Raw genomic sequence first — 21,362 nt, 5'->3', positions numbered from 1 at the left:
CGTCTCGTGTGGGCGCACGTGCCCGTGTCCCATATATTGACCTTGCGATTTTTTCCTTATTGTCCAAGATGTCACGCAGGTCCTCTGTGTTGCCCCGGGCCTTAATATTTTTGACTGAGTAGCGACTGGGTGCGGTCTAAACTTTAGGCTGAAACGCCTCTCTGGTTCTGCCACGTAGTGGCCGGTCAACCGCATCGTACGCTGGCAAATGAGGTTTCAAAGCTTCCTCCTCGAGGTGAGGTAGCAACCTTTGTTTTGGGTAACTCTTGGACGGGTGCTCGATTTCATCCTCCTCGGCCGCAAGGACTTCGATCAACCTGTCTGCTAGCAGGTCTTGATCAGCTTGAAGTTGTTGCTGTTTTTTCTTAAGGCTACTTGCTGTGGCCATAAGCCAGCGCTTGAAGCACTCTTGCTCGATGGGGTCCTCAGGCACGATAAACTCATCGTCGCCGAGGCTCGCCTCGTCTTCGGAGAGAGGCATGTAATTGTCCTCCTCCGGTTCTCTATCTGTTGTCTGCTCTGGAGGGCTAGCTTGTTCGTCCTCTAGCTCTACACCGTGCTAGAGGGGATTGTTGTTGTCTTCGGCGCTATCCGGAGTGTTATTATCTCATGTGCCAGTATCACTGCTCTTGTTGTGGCGGGACTTAGAGCGGCGCCGCTGACGTTGGCGCTTGGGTTGCTTCTTGGAGGGGTCATCCTCCGCTGTCTCGTCGACATTGCCTTCTTTGGGGGTGTCCACCATGTATATATCATATGATGAGGTGGCGGTCCAGCGCCCTGAGGGCGGTAGTTCCTGTTCGTATCCGGCTTCGCCGTCCATGCCGTCGAAGTCTTCAGAGTGGAAGTCGAGCATGTCGGTTAAGTCGTCGAAAGTGGCTACTAAGTGGGTGGTGGGTGGGCAGCGAATTTCTTCGTCGTCCGCATCCCATTCTAGCCGGACATAGTTCGGCCAGGGTTCTCCGGATGTCGGCCGTGTAGTTCAAGTTTCCAAATCTGACCTAATGGCCAGGGGCATAGCTTTCGATCTCCTCCAGATGGCCAAACAAGTTGGCCCGCAGTGTGAAGCCGCCGAATACGAAGATCTGTCCAAGGAGGAAAGCCTCATCCTGGACTGCATCGTTATTGATGATCGAAGGATCCATCAAGCCTTATAGTGACGACACCGTGGAACTCTCAATGAAAGCACCAATGTCGGTGTCAGAACCGGCGGATCTTGGGTAGGGGGTCCCGAACTGTGCGTCTAAGGCGGATGGTAACAGGAGGCAGGGGACACGATGTTTACCCAGGTTCGGGCCCTCTTGATGGAGGTAATACCCTACGTCCTGCTCGATTGTTCTTGATGATATGAGTATTACAAGAGTTGATCTACCATGAGATCAAAGAGGCTAAACCCTAGAAGCTAGCCTATGGTATGATTGTATGTTGTCCTACGGACTAAAACCCTCCGGTTTATATAGACACCGAAGGAGGCTAGGGTTACACAAGGTCAGTTACAAAGGAGGACATATACATATCCGTATTGCCTAGCTTTCCTTCCACGCCAAGTAGAGTGACGAAGTCTTCAAACTTGTATCTTCATAGTCAACAGTCCGGCCAAAGGATATAGTCCGGCTGTCTGGAGACCCCCTAGTCCAGGACTCCCTCGGTGGCTTTGCCACAAATACGATGTCAACTACATGATCATGCAAGGCAATATGACAATGATGATGTGTGTCATGATGAACGGAACGGTGGAAAGTTTCATGGCAATATATCTCGAAATGGCTATGGAAATGCCATAATAGGTAGGTATGGTGGCTATTTTGAGGAAGATATAAGAAGGTTTATGTGTGACAGAGCGTATCATATCACGGGGTTTGGATGCACCGGCGAAGTTTGCACCAACTCTCGAGGTGAGAAAGGGCAATGCACGGTACCGAAGAGGCTAGCAATGATGGAAGGGTGAGAGTGCGTATAATCCATGGACTCAACATTAGTCATAAAGAACTCACATACTTATTGCAAAAATCTACAAGTTATCAAAAACCAAGCACTACACGCATGCTCCTAGGGGGATAGATTGGTAGGAAAAGACCATCGCTCGTCCCCGACCGCCACTCATAAGGAAGGCAATGAAAGAAACACATCATGCTTCAAATTTGTCACACAATGGTTACCATACGTGCATGCTACGGGACTTGCAAACCTCAACACAAGTATTTCTCAAATTCACAATTACTCAACTAGCACGACTCTAATATTACCATCTTCATATCTCAAAACAATTATCAAGTATCAAACTTCTCATAGTATTCAATGCACTTATATGAAAGTTTTTGTTATACCCATCTTGGATGCCTATCATATTAGGACTAGTTTCATAACCAAAGCAAATTACCATGATGTTCAGAGACTCTCAAAATGATATAAGTGAAGCATGAGAGTTCATTTGTTTCTTCAAAATAAAACCACCTCCGTGCTCTAAAAGGATATAAGTGAAGCACTAGAGCAAACGACAAACTACTTCAAAAGATATAAGTGAAGATCAATGAGTAGTCGAATAATTATGTAACTATGTGAAGACTCTCTAAAATTTAAGAATTTCAGATCTTGGTATTTTATTCAAACAGAAAGCAAAAAAAAAAGAAAATAAAATGACGCTCCAAGCAAAACACATATCATGTGGTGAATAAAAATATAGCTCCAAGTAAAGTTACCCATGAACGAAGATGAAAGAGGGGATGCCATCCGAGGCATCCCCAAGCTTAGGCTCTTGGTTGTCCTTGAATATTACCTTGGGGTGCCTTGGGAATCCCCAAGCTTAGGATATTGCCACTCCTTATTCCATAGTCCATCGAATCTTTACGCAAAACTTGAAAACTTCACAACACAAATCTTAACAGAAAACTCGTAAGCTCCATTAGTATAAGAAAATAAATCACCACTTTTGGTACTGTTGTGAACTCATTCTAAATTCATATTGTTGTAATATCTACTGTATTCTAACTTCTCTATGGTTCATACCCTCCGATACTACTCATAGACTCATCAAAATAAGCAAACAACACAATGAAAACAGAATCTGTCAAAAACAGAATAGTCTGTAATAATCTGTATCAAACGTATACTTATATTTATCAAACAATTATGAAATAAATTGGTGGACGTGAGGAATTTGTCTATTAATCATCTTCAAAAATAATCAACTTAATTGCACTCTCCAATAAAAAATGATAGCTAATCTCGTGAGCGCTAAAGTTTCTGTTTTTTACAGCAAGATCACAAAGACTTCTCCCAAGTCTTCCCAGAGGTTCTACTTGGCACAAACACTAATTAAAACATAAAACCACATCTAAACAGAGGCTAGATGAATTATTTATTACTAAACAAGAACAAAAATAAAGTTTGGTTGCCTCCCAACAAGCACTATCGTTTAACGCCCCTAGCTAGGCATGATGATTTCAATGATGCTCATATAAAAGACAAGAATTGAAACATAAAGAGAGCATCATGAAGAATATGACTAGAACATTTAAGTCTAACCCACTTCCTATGCATAGGTATTTTGTGAGCAAACAACTTATGGAAACAATAATTAACTAGCATAGGAAGGAAAAACAAGCATAACTTTAAAACTTTATGCACATAAGAGGAAACTTGATATTATTGCAATTCCTACAAAAATATGTCCCTCCCTCATAATAATTTTCATTAGCATCATGAATGAATTAGGCAATATAAACATCACATAAAGCATTCTTTTCATGATCTACAAGCATAGAAAATTTACTACTCGCCACATAAGCAAAATTCTTCTCATTCATAATAGTGGGAGCCAACTCAACAAAATAACTATCATGTGAGGCATAATTCAGTTGAAAACTAAAATCATGATGACAAGTTTCATGGTTATCATTATTCTTTATAGCATACATGTCATCACAATAATCATCATAGATTGCAACTTTGTTCACAAAATCAATTGGAACCTCTTCCGAAATAGTGGATTCATCACTAAATAAAGCCATGACCTCTCCAAATCCACTTTAATCAATATAATCATCATAAATAGGAGGCATTCTATCATCATAATAAATTTGCTCATCAAAACTTGGGGGACAAAAAATATCATCTTCGTCAAACATAGCTTCCCCAAGCTTGTGGCTTTGCATATCATTAGCATCATGGATATTCAAGGAATTCATACTAAAAACATTGGAATCATGCTCATCATTCAAATATTTAGTGCCAAACATTCTAATGCATTCTTCTTCTAGCACTTGAGCACAATTATTGGAATCCTTATTTTCACGAAAGACATTCAAAAGATGAAGCATATGAGGCATCCTTAATTCCGTTTATTGTAGTTTTCTTTTATAAACTAAACTAGTGATAAAACAAGAAACTAAAATATTCTATTGCAAGATCTAAAGATATACCTTCAAGCGCTAACCTCCCCAGCAACGGCGCCATAAAAGAGCTTGATGTCTACTACACAACCTTCTTCCTGTAGACGTTGTTGGGCCTCCAAGTGCAGAGGTTTGTAGGACAGTAGCAAATTTCCCTCAAGTGGATGACCTAAGGTTTATCAATCCGTGGGAGGCATAGGATGAAGATGGTCTCTCTCAAGAAACCCTGCAACCAAATAACAAAGAGTCTCTTGTGTCCCCAACACACCCAATACAATGCTAAATTGTATAGGTGCACTAGTTCGGCGAAGAGATGGTGATACAAGTGCAATATGGATGGTAGATATAGGTTTTTGTAATCTGAAAATATAAAAACAGAAAGGTAGCAAGTGGTAAAAGTGAGCACAAACCCGCGCTGCTGCTAGGCTTTTCCCTAGTAGTGATACCCTCAGCCCTGAGGGTGAACTACTCCCTCCTCGTCATGGAGAGCGCCGGGATGATGAAGATGGCCACCAGAGAGGGATTCCCCCCTCCGGCAGGGTGCCGGAACGGGTCTAGATTGGTTTTCGGTGTCTACGGAGGCTTCTGGAAGTGGAACTCCCGATCAAGGTTATGTTCTGGAGGTTTCAGTATATATAAGAGGTTTTGGCGTCGAGAACAATTCAGGGGGGTCTCCGGGCTATCCACGAGGTAGGGAGGCGCGCCCCCCGGGCAGCCCAGGACTCTTCCGGCCCAACTCTTTTACTCCATGTCCTTCTTCTGGTCCAAAAATAAGTTCCGTGAAGTTTCAGGTCAATTGGACTCCGTTTGGTTTTCCTTTTCTGCAAAACTCAAAAACAAGGAAAAAAACAGAAACTGGCACTGGGCTCTAAGTTAATAGGTTAGTCCCAAAAATCATATAAAATAGCATATAAATGCATATAAAACATCCAAGGTTGATAATATAATAGCATGGAACAATCAAAAATTATAGATACATTGGAGACGTATCACATCCCCACGAGTCTAGGGTGTCGTTTATGCTTTATGATAATCCATTTACCATATCACTAGAGAATTTTGCTTACCACTGCATACTCCCGTTCTGGGGTTCGCTTGATGAACCGCCAAGGGCTGAGTATCAAACATTCTTGACTAGTCATTGTAACGGTGAGACGAGGGGAGTGACACAAGGTAGAATAAAGAGCATTCATTTTCCCGCAATTTAGTACTTTGCATTATTTAATGGGAAATGTATAGTAGGCAAGCAAGACTATAGTACTTTGTGCTCCAGACTTGAGCCTCATACACACCGCTCTCACCGGTGATAGGAATTATAACCTTGGAGAGATTGTTGCATGCATACTTCAGCATAACGCTAACAGTGGTTCGTTCTATGGTGGAATTTATGCCACACATTTAGCACGAGGGCTGGGTGTTGTACCTTTGCCCTTTGATCCTATCCTACCCACTCAGTATTTGGACTTCGACACCTTAAAAGATCATAAGATCCTTAAAGTAAAAATTCATAACTTCACTTATAATCTATTGTTTAACCAAACATCTGTTATGCACACATATTTGCCTATGCCTGCTCTTTTTGACTATCACAGCAAAGGAAGATATTTTGTTCTTGAGAGCGAGGCTCGAGCTCAGAACGCAGCAGTAGAGGCAGCACGACAGGCCGAGGCATCCGCACCGAGAGCCTCCGTGAGCTACCATGCCAACTACTATCTAGGCTTCTGATCGATTACCAAGTTATGCCAAAAGCCTAAGCTTGGGGGAGTACATGTTCTCACCGACATTACATTCATGTCCACTTATTCTAGTTGTCGGTGTTCACACTTTTTCATTGTATCATCCATGTTTAGATTTTATTTTTCTTTCTTTCTTCTTGTGTGTTTGAAAAACCTTAGAAAGACAAAAATAAGTTGTATTTAGTTTACTTTCTATGCATGCTTAGTTGTAATATTAATATTAAAAAGAAAACCCAAAAAGATTTCCTTGTTCTTCTTTTGCTTGTTGGGAGCTTTCCCATGTAAATAGTTTTTCTTGTTTTTACTTTTCCCTTTTATTTGCTTGTTCAAGAAAACCAAAAACTCCAAAAATATTTCAGCATGTTTCTCTGAATTTCTTTTCTTTTTATTCTAGTTGCACCAAGGAGAAGACCGTATAAAAATGTTGAGTGGCTCTCATATGAATAACTATTGAACTAATAAAGAGCACATTTTACCTTGTCTTCTCCTGTTGAATAAAATGTTTGCAGATTCCAGCTTAGTCCATGGCACTCTTGCACTATTATTATTTTCATATCGTTTGGTCGTGCAAGTGAAAGGCAATAATGACGATATTCGATGAACTGGTCGTTGCAGAGGGAAAATGGTATGAACTCGACTTGTTCTGTTTGTGTAAATATGTTTAACCTAGTATCCATGATTCAGCCCATTATGATTAAACATGTTTGCAATGACAATTAGATATTATAGTTTCTCATGCCATGCATAAGTAGCTGGGAGTGAATAATGATTTATCTTGGATATCAACATTGCGTTAAAATGATTGTGATGTAGTATGATGATATGGTATCCTCCTGTGAATGTTTGAGTGGCTTGCCTTGGCACATGTTCATGCATGTAGTTGAATCAAAACCAACATAGCCTCTATGATATTTATGTTCATGGTGTTCAGATCCTACTCATGCTAGTGTCCAATGTTACTTATGCATAATGCATGATCATGATCGTTGTTGCTCTCTAGTTGGCTGCTTCTCAATCTAATTGCTAGCCTTCGCCTGTACTAAGTGGGAATTCTACTTGTACATCAAAAACCTTGAACCCAAAATTATTCTATATGAGTCCACTATACCTACCTATATGCGGTATTACCCTGTCGTCCTAAGCAAATTTGCATGTGCCACCTCTAAAAACTTCTAAAAATATATCATTTTTGTGTGCCTAGATCGTTCATGGAATGATAGGAGGTGGTCGGTATCTTCCATGCTAAGCAGTTTATTCTTAGGTCGAGTGTTTATTCACTCGCGATCGCACGAGAAAAGGGCGGTAATATGGATGCCAAGTCCCAAACTGCAAATACAAAAAAGAGTCAATCTCTCAAATAATCAAACAAAAACTCCCAATGGAGTCAAAACCTTTACTTTAATCGCTTGGGAGCCGCCAATAGCGTGCTTAGCATGGAAGATATTGATAACTATTGGTCATGAAGTAAATGAGAAGGGTGCATGTCTCAAAATATCATTTATCTCTATTTAAAAAAATTGAGCTCTGGCACCTCTGCAAATCACTGCTTCCCTCTGTTAGGGGACTATCTATTTACTTTTATGTTGTGTCATCACCTTCTAAAACAAGCGCTAGAACCTGAGAGCACAGCTGTCATGACTTATGCATTGTGTGTAGCTAATGTTGGGTGCATCATGACTGTAGCGACCCGACCTCAAACGGTCAAGTCTCTGTGCTTCAGTGTCATCCCTGGATCGGTAATGCTGACACACACAGTACTCAAGGATTTATAACAGAGTAGCAATCACACACTTATTACATCGAATGTCTCCAAAGAGAACTTATTACAATAAATATGGCTTAAGGCCATCTAATACGATAACATCGGAAGGCTTGGAAGATAAACTGAGTCCATCAACTCCAACGGCATAGCTGAGTAATAAGTCTCCAATGTATCTATAATTTTTGATTGCTCCATGCTATATTATCTACTGTTTTGGATGTTTAAGGGCTTTATTATACACTTTTATATCATTTTTGGGACTAACCTATTAACCCACAGCCCAGTGCCAGTTTTTGTTTTTACCTTGTTTTAGAATATCGCAGAAAAACAAAAACCAAACAGAGTCCAATTGACCTGAAACTTCACGGAACTTATTTTTGGATCAGAAGAAGCCCAGAAGACTTGGAGTGCACGTGAGGGGATCTACGAGGAGGCCACGAAGCAGGGGGCATGCCCTCCACTCTCGTGGGCCCCTCGTGGCCCTCCTGACGTACTTCTTCTGCCTATACATCTCCATATACCCAAAAAACATCCGAGAGCACAATAGATCGGGAGTTCCACCGCAAGAAGCCTCCGTAGCCACCGAAAGCCAATCTAGACCCGTTGAGGGAGTCCTGGATTAGGGGGTCTCCGGACAGCCGGACTATATCCTTTGGCCGGACTGTTGCATTATGAAGATACAAGATTGAAGACTTCGTCTCGTGTCCGGATGGGACTTTTACTTGGCGTAGAAGGCAAGCTAGGCAATACGGATATGTATATCTCCTCCTTTGTAACCGACCTTGTGAAAACCCTAGCCCCTCCGGTGTCTATATAAACCGGAGGGTTTTAGTCCGTAGGACAAGATACAATCATACCATAGGCTAGCTTCTAGGGTTTAGCTTCTCTGATCTCATGGTAGATTAACTCTTGTACTACTCATATTATCAAGAACAATCAAGCAGGACGTAGGGTATTACCTCCATCAAGAGGGCCCGAACCTGGGTAAAACATTGTGTCCCCTGCCTCATGTTACCATCCGCCTTAGATGCACATTTCGGGACCCCCTACCCATGATCCGCCGGTTTTGACACCGACACCCGTTCCGGCACCCTACCGGAGGGGGCAATCCCTCTCCGGTGGCCATCTTCATCATCCCGGTGCTCTCCATGACGAGGAGGGAGTAGTTCTCCCTCGGGGCTGAGGGTATGTACCACTAGCTATGTGTTTGATTTCTCTCTCTCTCTCTTGTGTTCTTGAGGTGATACGATCTTGATGTATCGTGACCTTTGCTATTATAGTTGGATCCTATGATTTTTCTTTCCCCCTCTACTCTCTTGTAATGAATTGAGTTTCCCCTTTGAAGTTATCTTATCGGATTGAGTCTTTAAAGATTTGAGAACACTTGATGTATGTCTTGCCATGCGTATCTGTGGTGACAATGGGATATCACGTGATTCACTTGATGTATGTTTTGGTAATCAACTTGCGGGTTCCTCCCATGAACCTATGCATAGGGGTTGGCACACGTTTTCATCGTGATTCTCCGGTAGACCTTTGGGGCACTCTTTGAAGTTCTATGTGTTGGTTGAATAGATGAATCTGAGATTGTGTGATGCATATCGTATAATCATGCCCACGGATACTTGAGGTGACATTGGAGTATCTAGGTGACATTAGGGTTTTGGTTGATTTGTGTCTTAAGGTGTTATTCTAGTACAAACTCTAGGGCTGTTTGTGACACTTATAGGAATAGCCCAACGGATTGATTGGAAAGAATAACTTTGAGGTGGTTTCGCACCCTACCATAATCTCTTCGTTCGTTCTCTGCTATTAGTGACTTTGGAGTGACTTTTTATGCTCACTTTTATCACTTGCTACCTTGCTGTTTTTATATTTTCAGATTACAAAAACCTTTATTTACAAACCATATACCACTTGTATCACCATCTCTTCGCCGAACTAGTGCACCTATACGATTTACCATTGTATTGGGTGTGTTGGGGACACAAGAGACTCTTTTTTATTTGGTTGCAGGGTTGCTTGAGAGAGACCATCTTGATCCTACGCCTCCTATGGATTGATAAACCTTAGGTCATCCACTTGAGGGAAATTTGCTACTGTCCTACAAACCTCTGCACTTGGAGGCCCAACAACATCTACAAGAAGAATGTTTTGTAGTAGACATCAAGCTCTTTTCTGGCGCCGTTGCCGGGGAGGTGAGTGCTTGAAGGTATATCTTTAGATCTTGCAATCGAGTCTTTTAGTTTCTTGTTTTATCACTAGTTTAGTATATAAAAGAAACTATAAAAAATGGAATTGAGTATGTTTCATACGCTTCACCTTTTTAATATCTTTCATGAGTATGATGGGAAGGATAATTGTGCTCAAGTGCTAGAAGAAGAAATCTATAAAATGTTTGGCACTAAATATTTGAATGATGAGCATGATTGCAATGTTGTTAGTATGAATTCCTTGAATATCCATGATGCTAATGATATGCAAAGCCACAAGCTTGGGGAAGCTATGTTTTATGAAGATGATATTTTTTGTCCCCCAAGCTTTGATGAGCAAATTTACTATGACGAAAGCATGCCTCCTATCTATGATGATTATTGCGATGACACTTATGCTTTAAAGAATAATGATAACCATGAAACTTGTCATCTTGATCTTAATTTTCAATCACATGATAGTTATTTTGTAGAGTTTGCTCCCACTATTATTCATGAGAAGAATTTTGCTTATGTGTAGAGTAATAAAATTTATATGCTTGTAAATCATGAAAAGAATGCTTTATGTGATAGTTATATTGTTGAATTCATTCATGATGCTACTGAAAATTATTATGAGGGAGGAACATATGCCTGTAGGAATTGCAATAATATCAAGTTTCCTCTCTATGTGCTTAAAATTTTGAAGTTTTGCTTGCTTTACCTTCCTATGCAAGTTGATTCTTGTTCCCATAAGTTGTTTGATCACAAAATCCCTATGCATAGGAAGTGGTTTAGGCTTAAATGAGATAGTCATATTCTTCATGATGCTCTCTTTATGTTACAATTCTTATCTTTTATGTGAGCATCATTGAAATCATCATGCCTAGCTAGGGGCGTTAAACGATAGCGCTTGTTGGGAGGCAACCCAACTTTATTTTTGTCCCTTGCTTTTTGATCCTGTTTAGTAATAAATAATTCATCTAGCCTCTGTTTAGATGTGGTTTTATGCTTTTAATTAGTGTTTGTGCCGAGTAGAACCTTTGGGAAGACTTGGGAAAGTCCCGTTGATCATGCTGTAAAAAACAGAAACTTTAGCACTCACGAGAATTGCTACCATTTTTATTTGGACAGTTCTATTTAGTTAATTATTTTTGCAGATGATTAATAGATAAATTACTCAGGTCCAGCAAATTATTTGAGAATTTTACGAGTTCCATAAATATACGTTTGATCCAGATTACTATAGACTGTTCTATTTTTGACAGATTCTGTTTTTCATGTGTTGTTTACTTATTTTGATGAATGTATGGCTAGTAAAAGGGTTTATAAACCATAGAGAAGTTGGAATACACTAGGTTTAACACCAATATAAATAAATAATGAGTTTATTACAGTACCTTGAAGTGGTGATTTATTTTCTTATACTAACGGAGCTTAAGAGTTTTCTCCTTAAGTTTTGTGTTGTGAAGTTTTCAAGTTTTGGGTAAGGATTCGATGGACTATGGAATAAGGAGTGGAAATAGCCTAATCTTGGGGATTCCCAAGGCACCCCAAGGTAATATTCAAGGATAGCCAAGAGCCTAAGCTTGGGGATGCCCTGGAAGGCATCCCCTCTATCGTCTTCGTTCATCGGTAACTTTACATGGAGCTATATTTTTATTCACCACATGATATGTGTTTTGCTTGGAGAGTCAATTTATTTTGTTAGGATTTGCTTTCTTTTATTTAGAACAATGTTTTGCATCTTTTATTTCAATAAAAGTGGCATTGATAGCCTTTACTATGCTTATTTTAGAAGTCCACATGTTGCTGTTTGAAAACATAAAGTCTACCGCTGTTGCAATAATTCCCTAGAAAAGTCAGAATGTGATACAATGTTGAAACCTTTTGCATATTAAGCTCTGATAAATTTACTACAGTGGGAATTTTCTTTCACAATTTTTGGAGCTAGGGAAGTATGTCTATTGCTGCATTCTTTACAGACTGTCTTGTTTAGGCAGATTGCTGTTATGTTTGCATTGTTTGCATATGTTTGCTTCTTTAATGATTCTATTTGAGGATAGGACTATTAAATATGCAGAGGCATTTAGTATTCAATGTTGAATAATAATTTTAGTGATTTGCTACAGTAGAGTACGATAAGGTTTTGGCAATGGTTTATACTAACTTATCTCACGAGTCCTTGTTGAGTTTTGTGTGGATGAAGCTTTTGAGATTTAGGGAGACCGTGATATGAGAGGAATTAAGGAGACACAAAAGCTCAAGCTTGGGGATACCCAAGGCATCCCAAGATAATATTTAAAGAGGTCTCAAGCATCTAAGCTTGGGGATGCCCGGTTGGCATCCCACCTTTCTTCTTCAACAACTATCGGTTATGTCACATCCCTAGTTCTGGTATGTCCTAGGCTTGCTTTGTGCATCATGTTTAATCTTTCAAATAAATTTGAAATGGGGAAAGTTGCAAACCTTAGAACCAGAGTTTTTCCAATAGGTTCAACTTTAAAATGGACTTTCAATGAACCCAAAATGCTCTTCAAAAATGTTCATGCTCTTTGGATAATGTTGGGAACAACAACTAGAGGTGATGCACATTTTTGCTACACATTTTGGATTTTTGAATCAATGCAGAAATATTTGATTTGGAGCTGTTTAAATTATATAAATATTTTAATGGCTCCAAAAATGTTGGGAATTGGTGAGGGCCTCTGGAATATTATATCTAGATGCCACAAATATTTTCAGCATTTATGGAAATGTTTTAACATTTCTTTTAAATACAAAACAAATGTCAGAAATAGAAAAAGAAAACAAGAAATAAGAAAGACTTACCTGGCGCTCACCTGGCAGCCCATCTGGCCGGCCCAGCCCAACAGGGGCAGGGAGGTCTTCTTCCTCCCGCCAGGAGGACGCCGAGCGCGTGGCCGACGCGCGCCGGCGCACGCCCGGCCACCTCCTGCTTCCCGCCGCTGCCTCGACGCTCTAGAGATGCCACGCGACCCCCTGGAGCCTTATGGATCCCCCACACCTCCTCTCCCCTCCTCTGTCTCGCTCTCCCCCTCTGTCCCGAGCGCACCGGAGAGCACCGCCATGCGCCACCGCTGCCATCGCCTCTCCCTCGTTCTCTTGAGCACTCCAGAAGATCCGCATCGTTGCCCTAGTCCTCTCCGCCGGGCTACGCGGCGCCGGACGCCTCGAAGCATCATCCCCGACCCCTTCATCCTCCTCGGGTCGCCGGAGATTCGCCTCGCCGCCCTGCTCGCTCTGACACCTCCCGGGCCCCGCTGTCTGCACCGGAAGACTCGCCCTGAGCCACTGAATCGCTCCCCTTCGCCTTTTTCTTCACGCACGCCTCGTAGCCGCTGCCCCGCGAGCACCCGAAGCCGCCGTCCGCCATGGCCGGCGAGCTCCGTGCCCCTGAGCCCCTCCGCTCCTGCTAGTTGCTCCGGCGGGCTCCTGTTGCCCATTAGGTGCTGCCTAGCACCCCCCGTTCGCTCGCCTCGCGCTGTAGCTGCAACCCCTCATCAACCGAGCTCCGGCCACCGCCGTGAGCCCTGCTCTGGCGAGCTCCGTCCACCCCACGGCCTCTCACCTGCTCTGTTAGATGCGCGCGAGCGCCAGCCACCCTTAGCACCCATCCGCGCGTCGAATGGACGTCGGAGCAGCATTTCCGGCGAGCGTCCGTCGCGGTTTTGGTCGTCGCCGGCCAAGCTCCAGCGACTGCCGACGTGGCATGGTCATTAGGACTAATCCCCACCATTAGCCACCCCACCAGCCGCTGATAGTGGGCCCTAGGGCCAAGTCAAACCCTGGTCAGTGCGGGTTTGACCCGGGGTTAACCCCAGTGTCACTGACGTGTGGCCCCCACACGTCAGGTTTGACCTGGTCAGCCCTGCTGACGCCTCTGTGATGTCACGCTGACACAGTAATTGATTTCTGGATTTTAAATAATTCAGAGAATTCCAGAAAATAGTTAAAACTTCTAAAAATCATAGAAATTAAACCGTAGCTCAGAATGAAATAATTTGTATATGAAAAATCATCAGAAAAATGCAAGGAATCCATTTATGCCAGTTTCATGCATGGAACCCAACTTATACTTGCTGTATAAGTGAAAACGTAATAATGGCATGCTATCTACTTAATTTGGGATTTGCATATGAACCCTTGGTTCATATGGACTCCAACCAAATTGATGCTAGATGCATTAGGGAAAATCATAGCATCTTTGAAATGTCATCTTCATGCATCATATTGTTGCATATGGTTGTTTATTGATTGCCGGCACCATCCCTTCTCGATAGGTTCTACTCCGGAAGGTGTCCCGAGTACCTGTCTGAGGAGCAGTGCTTCTTCGTGGATTTATCAGGCAAGCAACCCCCCTTGAGCATTTTGATAAATCCCACTCTCTCGCTCTTGCTCCTTATCACTACTAGGAAAAGGGCTATAGATAGGATTGATACTAATGGCGCACCAGGGAAGTAGTGCGCCACTACTATATACTAATGGCGCACCTGTTGGTGATGCGCCATTAGTGTGGAAGACAATAATGGCGCACCATAAACAGGGTGTGCCACTAGTATTAATTTTTTTCTCCATTTTTCCATACACACTAATGGCGCATCAGGTCGATAATGCGCCATTACTAGTTCTAACTAGTAATGGCGCACCAGGCAGAGAGTGCGCCATTACTGTAATTTTTTTTATTCTTTTTTTTTGCAAAACTACTAATGGCGCACCGTTTCAAAAAAAATTTAAACTTCATGGGCACTTTTTGAATTCATGAGGACACTTGATCTCGATCCCCCTCCATCTCGATCTCGATTCCCCCTCCATCTCGATCTCGATCCCCCTCCATCTCGATCTCAATCCCTCCCCCGCTCCACCGCCGCCGACGAGCACCCCCCGCACCCGCCCCCGCTCCACCGCCGCCGACGAGCACCCCCCGCACCCGCCCCCGCTCCACCGCCGGCCGCCGACGAGCACCCCCCGCATGCACCCTCCCCCGCTCCACCGCCGCCGACGAGCACCCCCCCCCGCACCCTCCCCTGCTCCACCGCCGCCGCCGATGATATTTTCAAATAACAAATTTGATGATATTTTTTAAAAAATTATTACTGTTTTTATAAAAAAATATTACTATTTCATATTCATATTCATTTTTTAAAAAATAATAATAAAAAAGTGTAGACTACAATTGTTGTTAAAAAACAATTATTACTGTTTGTATAAAAAATATTACTGTTTCATATTCATATTCATATTCATTTTTTAAATAAAAAAATCATACTTATGGCGCACGGGTGGCTGGTGCGCCATTGCTATCTAAAAAACCATTCTAATGGCGCACCGCCAGGGAGTGCGCCATTAGTAATCTTCCCCCATCCATACACTTCGTCCCTCCCTCGTCCCTCTCCCTTTTTCCAGAACGACACTTCCTTCCTCTCCCTCCACCGCACCGCTCCCTCCCTCCACCGCGCCACCGCCGCTGCCCCGACCCACGCGCCCCCGCCGACTCCCTCTCCCCTTCCTCCCCCTCGAGCGCCGCCTCCCCCTCGAGCCCCACCTCCCCCGCGAGTGCCGCCTCCCTCGCCTCCCTCGAAACCCTAGAAACCCGCCGGAGATTTGGAGCCTCGGAGCCGCCGGAGACTCGGAGCCTCAGAGCCGCCCGAAGTCCACCAGGAGAGGAGGCCCCACGTCCACCAGGAGAGGAGGCCCGCGACCTCCCCGCCGTCTATCCCCGCCTCCCCCAAGCTCACTGTCTCCGCCCTCGGTCGTCGCCGCTCCGGCCACCACCTCATCGTGGTCAGGTAACCCTCCTCCCTCTGCCTCTCTTCTCCTCTCTTCCTCCTCTCCTCCCTCCCGGCCATGCCCTCTTCTTCTCTCTTTTGCTAGGGACTGCTCCAAGCACCACACTATTAGTGAATCCCCTAAATCTACTTACTCTGATCGCTAACAATGTAGTGTCTGTCTGAAGAGACTAAAGTTCAGTATTGCCATGGTTACCTTGTTAATTTTAGTGTCAGTGTTCATATTAAATGTATATAGTTGTATATTGTAATTATAGGAAGGGTCCCCTGTTAGCATGATTTTCTTTCTGCACTTTTTTGTGTGGAGTTGAGTAGTGTGATGGTGGGTTTCTTATTATTGCGCTATATGTAGAGTATCATGTTGATTTTGGTGCCAACGTTCGTGTAGTACTCTCCATTAATAAATCTATGAGCTGAGATACATATCTCTAACAATGTAGTGTCTATCTGAAGAGACTAAAGTTCAGTATTGAAACTGACGGCATAGCATGGATGGAATTCACTACTAAAAATCACCTCTCGAATTTAGTGTGGTATTTGTCCATGGTATTGAAACTGATAGCATAGCATGTATTTGTCCATGGTTTGTATCATGCATACTGGATTGTGAAAACCATTAATTTAATACTAGTATTTTTTGATGCAAAGGGTTCTCATCAGTGACACAGTTTTGGTCAATCATTGTCTTGAGGTTGCCAGTGGGGAAGTTGTTTCTTCCCAGCGAACCTTGATGGACTGGTCGTGAGTAGCTGCTGTTGAAGAGTGAACGTTGGCCTGTCGAATCTTTTGACCTCGGGTTGGGCTTGATTGGTAGAGTAGAACTGAGAAAAATGTACAAATGTTAGGTGTGATTAAGGCTAGTAAAGATGGTGTATGGCTGTTGGGTAATCTGTGTTTGGCTGTATAGTCCTTTTTCAATGTGTTTTGTTCTCCTTCGCTCCTGTTTTTTCGCTTATGAGCTCTCAATACTTGTGTAATACGATTGCTTTTGGGCTGTTTGAAGACATGTTGAATCGGGTTTATGTGTTATTTAGGATGAACTTCTTGCACTGCTGTTAAAGCCTAAATATATTGCTGCTGTTACTTTTATGTATACATATTGTTGGTCCATTTCATCCATGATGTCTTTTGGGCTGTTTGAAGACTCTGTTATGTAGGTTGAATATTTCTTGCACTGCTGTTAAAGATGTTACCAGTCACATGTCTGTGTCCACATTGTTTTTGTATGTAATTAAAAATGTCAAATACACTACACTGGCTATGACAATCTGTAACTTGCTTAATTAGGATGAGTTTTTTGTTCTTCATTATAGTGTATACATCTAATTCAGTAAAAATAATAGGCATCACCTTCTATGTAAAAAGATGTCTGAACCTTGTCTATGCCATTGGAAGAGAAATTTACAGGATGCATAGATTTCTTTACTTCTGTTGCATTGGAGGTTCATCTTGTCTTGAGGCAAACAAATCAGCATTGGAGGCTCATCTTTGAGGCTCATCTTTATTATATATCAGAACTTGCAAACAAATGTGTGGAAGACTTGTAAAGTTGCTGGGTTTTGTCTCCGATCATCGTGTCATGATGAATTTGCAGGTACCCCGAGAGGCCCTTGAGTTTGCCGGAATGTCGATTAACTGTCGTTCTGGCGAATTCGGGTACTCCATATGTCCTGTTTTCAGCAAAGGTCATGCTGAAATTTTCCGTGAATTTTAGCATGACTTTGCTAAAAATAGGACATATGGGGTACTTGCGACTAATGCCTATTATCATGCATGTTTTATGATCTGTTGTAAGGTACTAATTGGTCTCTTCTGCTGCTTATCAGAGATGGCGGGAAGCAGCCACCGCCGCTCTGCGACACCGCAGTACGAGTTGGATGCTTCTGAGTTCTTCACTATCATACTTGAGACTTCAGTATCATCCATGACGCAGGTGTATAAAACGAGAGATCTCCCCTTCACCCATCTCATTATGATATCTGTTCTTTGCTACATCACTCATTGTCCCAAACTGCAGAGGCTGCCTGACAGTTTTATGAACATGCTGATGGGTGAAGATCTGCCAAATAATGTGAAGCTGCGACAGGCCAGCAGCGGGTTTCGCAGGCTGTGGGATGTGGAGTTGGTGATCAAGAAGGGCCACATGTACTTGTCTCGTGGGTGGGAGAAGTTCTACCGTGCCTACGACCTATGGCTGGGGTACTTCCTTCTCTTGAGATATGACGACGCCGCCACCATGCTCATTGTGAAGGTGTTCAACAAGACTATGTGTCGCATGCACTACGCTGAAGATTATGATGCCAGTACATTCTGCCTCTTCTTATTCCTCTACATTTGGCTTTGTCTCACATCGATTGTTAACGGTCATTGTTGCATTTGGACAGGTAATGGGAGCATCAGCAGCGACAATGGCTACAACCAAAGCAACAGCGACTATGGCTGTAGCGAAAGCAGCAGCGATTCTGGCTGTAGCGAAAGCAGCAGCGATTCTGGCAGCAGCATAGACAACAAGAAGGATGATCCGGACTGGAGTGCGGGAGAAGAGGAGCAGAGTGGGGATGAGGAGCTGCAGGATGACAATGGGCATCAGGCTGAGGATGACCTAGCACTGGTGGTGGCTGACCAAGGGCAAGAGATGGTGGTGGCTGACCATGGGCAAGAGATGGTGGTGGCTGACCATGGGCAAGAGATGGAGGTGGCTGAGGATGACCTAGCGATGGTCGTGCCTGAAGGTGGCCTCGCGATGGTGGTGGTGCTTGACAATGACCACGCACCGGTGGTCGCGCCGGCGGTCCCACAGCTTGGCGACATGACCACGCCAATTGAGGTAGAAGACTACATCCCACTGCCTCCACCACCTCCACCGCCTCGCCTCTCTTGGCGCATCAGGCTGAGGAAGGAGAAGGAGAAGAACAATGCATGAGAACTGAACTTTGTCAGGTATGTCAGATCTCCAAAATGATATATATATATATATATATATATATATATATATATATATATATACTTAGTTACCTATGTTATCTCTAATATGCTTAGTTTCCTATAGGTTAGCTTCATTTTACCTAAGTTGGCTCTAATATGCTAACTTAGAGCTTATATGCTTAGTTTCCTATAGGTTAGCTCCAAAATAACTTATGTTAGCACACAAAATGATCAAGTTTACATAATAAGCTTATAGTCTTTTTCTTATTCTTCTTCTTTTCCAAAATGACATGGGTTAGCTTCATTTTACCTAAGTTGGCTCTAATATACTAACTTAGAGCTTATATGCTTAGTTTCCTATAGGTTAGCTCCAAAATAACTTATGTTAGCACAAAATGATCAAGTTTACATAATAAGCTTATAGTATTTTTCTTATTCTTCTTCTTTTCCAAAATGACATAGGTTAGCTTCATTTTACCTAAGTTGGCTCTAATATACTAACTTAGAGCTTATATGCTTAGTTTCCTATAGGTTAGCTCCAAAATAACTTATGTTAGCACAAAATGATCAAGTTTACATAATAAGCTTATAGTATTCTTCTTATTCTTCTTCTTTTCCAAAATTCTTCTTATTCTTCTTCTAGTGTTCTTCTTCTTCTAGTATTCTTCTAGTCTTCTTCTTTTTCTTCTTCTAACTTCTTGTTTATCATTTTGCAGATTTGATTTAATTCACGGAAGCTTGCATGGATGGAGTGCTTCTTTTCCATTTGTGTTTTTATTTTGTATCAATATGAAACTTTTGTGAGTTGATGGATAACGGTGTTGGATGAACAATGTGAAACTTTTGTAATATATAACGATGGAACTATGTGTTGGGTATGTATGTATATATGATGGAACTTGTGTGTTGGCTATGTATGTATATATGATGGAACTTGTGTGTTGGCTATGATTGTTATATGGATGCTTGTTGTATATATATGTGTTGGATATCTCATAGGTGAAATAGTGACCTGAGATTAAGAAAAAAACTTAAAAAAATTGTTACTAATGGCGCACTACCGTGTGGTGCGCCATTAGTATACCAGACACTAGTGGCGCACCGTGGGCAAAACTAATGGCGCACTGCCAGGTGCGCCATTAGTATACCAGATACTAATGGCGCACCAGTGGTGCGCCATTAGTAAAAAATACTAGTGGCGTGATACTAATGGTGTACCAGTGATGCGCCATTAGTAGGCAAAACTGGTGCGCCATTAGTAGCCCTTTTCCTAGTAGTGTATACTGCATTATGACAACAACGATTCAACTGCTACCTTTCTGCTGCGGTAGTTGAACCCATTCCTCTGCATGACCTGTCATTGCCACAGTAAATAGTTGAAACCCACTAGCATGAGTAGGAGTTGCTTGAGCCTTGATGTGCCTACTCATCCATGCTTGATTTCTTTATGCCAGCTATGCTTAGAGTTGTGTCAGGTCTGATTCATCAGGAATGAATCGGAGTGGTGAACATGTCCTACCAATAAAGGCTAAGTGTGTGAACACATTTTGGTAAAGGTAGCGATGAGAGGCCATGTAGGAGTACATGGTGGGTTGTCTCATTGGAACCGTCCCTAAGCACTGAGTTCTGTGTATGTTATCCAAGTCCAGTTACTACCACACATTGGGTTCCGGTCATCCGGCCCCTCTCGGCTTATTAATCCACTTGATCTCTGTCCAGGAGTTGCAACTAGTTTCTGGCGTTTGTAGGTAGTGCTACTTGTCTACCAGGTGGTGTCCGACGGGACGGGCTTGGGACAGACTAGGCACCATGGCACGGTGTACCAAGCGGCACCCGGATGGTGGGCTTGGGAACCCTGCACACATCGTTTGGGGCCGTGAGCGACACCCCAGCCGGATCTCCTTGCGGATGGAACCCGAATAGGCGATAAACCTGGATGAGAGACTCGTGTGGTTAGTCAGGTCGTGGCCGACACCCTCGCCCGGCTTCCGCTTGAAGGTTGCCGAGGTACATGACGTGTACAGGGCTATAAGTGGCGAGAGCGTGTGTGAAGAAGTACACCCCCGAAGGGTCAATATTATCTATTCGAATAGCCGTTTTCCTCGGATATGGAAACTTGGAGGACTTATGTAGTACATAGACAACTTGAAGTGGATACTCTAAAATCCGCAAGATAAGCGTGAGTGCTATGGATGGCCTTCTCGTAGGGAGATGGGAACGGATCCATAGTGGAGTATTGATATGGTGAATATGTGGACTCGTGTGCGTCTTCTCACCCCAAAGAAGTTTTTGATACTCGTAGTATAGGTTAGCCACTGAGTCAAAGCTGGCTTGCTGCTGTTAAAACTCCACCCCCCCCCCCTTTGTTGATAATGTTGCATATGTAGATAGTTCTGATGTAAGACTTGTTGAGTACCTTCGTACTCACGTTTGCTTATTTATGTTTTGCAGTTGGTTACACTAGTGACTTCGACGAGTAGCTTGTATCCCAACTACGATCTTGTACCCTTGGGAGGGTCGTGTTTAGTCAGGCTTCTTAGTCTTTTCCT

This window comes from Triticum aestivum, chromosome 3A (assembly GCF_018294505.1).
Source record: "Triticum aestivum cultivar Chinese Spring chromosome 3A, IWGSC CS RefSeq v2.1, whole genome shotgun sequence".
In the NCBI taxonomy this organism is placed as follows: Eukaryota; Viridiplantae; Streptophyta; class Magnoliopsida; order Poales; family Poaceae; genus Triticum; species Triticum aestivum.
The sequence above is the reverse complement of the archived record's forward strand: the minus strand, read 5'-3'. Positions refer to the sequence as shown.